The sequence below is a fragment of the Penaeus monodon genome, chromosome 33, assembly GCF_015228065.2.
Source record: "Penaeus monodon isolate SGIC_2016 chromosome 33, NSTDA_Pmon_1, whole genome shotgun sequence".
NCBI classification, from domain to species: Eukaryota; Metazoa; Arthropoda; class Malacostraca; order Decapoda; family Penaeidae; genus Penaeus; species Penaeus monodon.
Window position 1 is genome coordinate 31,412,391 of NC_051418.1, and position 588 is coordinate 31,412,978.

At 36.9% G+C, this 588-nt stretch overlaps 1 protein-coding gene across 1 annotated transcript in view; it reads left to right on the forward strand.

The window, feature by feature from the left end:
• Positions 1-588, forward strand: part of LOC119594384 (gamma-butyrobetaine dioxygenase-like) — a 12,265-nt gene that overhangs the window by 7,393 nt on the left and 4,284 nt on the right. The gene's annotated exons all lie outside the window — the stretch shown is intronic.

Below are 588 nucleotides of genomic sequence, written 5' to 3' on the forward strand. Positions count from 1 at the left end.
TATATATATATAGTTCACCATGGCAGATAGTCCAAAATAAAAGTAAATTGGAATTAAAAAATCGGAGCATGATACCTTCCCGTAGAGTTGATCAACGTGAAGAATATCTTTTTAGGTAGTTCAAGGATAAATTCGACCAATGGGATAGTCCGGCGCAACGCCCCCCCCAAAAAAAAGAGTCGAATTGTTTCTACTTTACGGGGGAGCCCCCAACCAAAAGGGAATGCCCCGTTTAAATTATGAGACAAATCAATATTTTATACTCTATGACATCCAAAAGAAATCAACGATATATCTACAATCATTTTTTTCATGATCAAATGAGTGAATCAAGGTAGGCTTTTCTTAGGACGGTCCTCTTAAGGGAACATGAGTCACGTTGGAAGTTCTGATCTGCAATGGGAATGGTATGTATAATCATTGCAAAACGAAGGCGTTATGCTATTTTTTCGGTTATATAAACATTAGTGAATTTATGTAACTGCTCATTGTATTTGGCAAGGATAATGAGTCTTTCAAAAGGTAGTTTTTTTTTTCGAGCGTCCACCTGTTGCCCCTCTTAGGTTACGTTAGACTACACTAAATTAG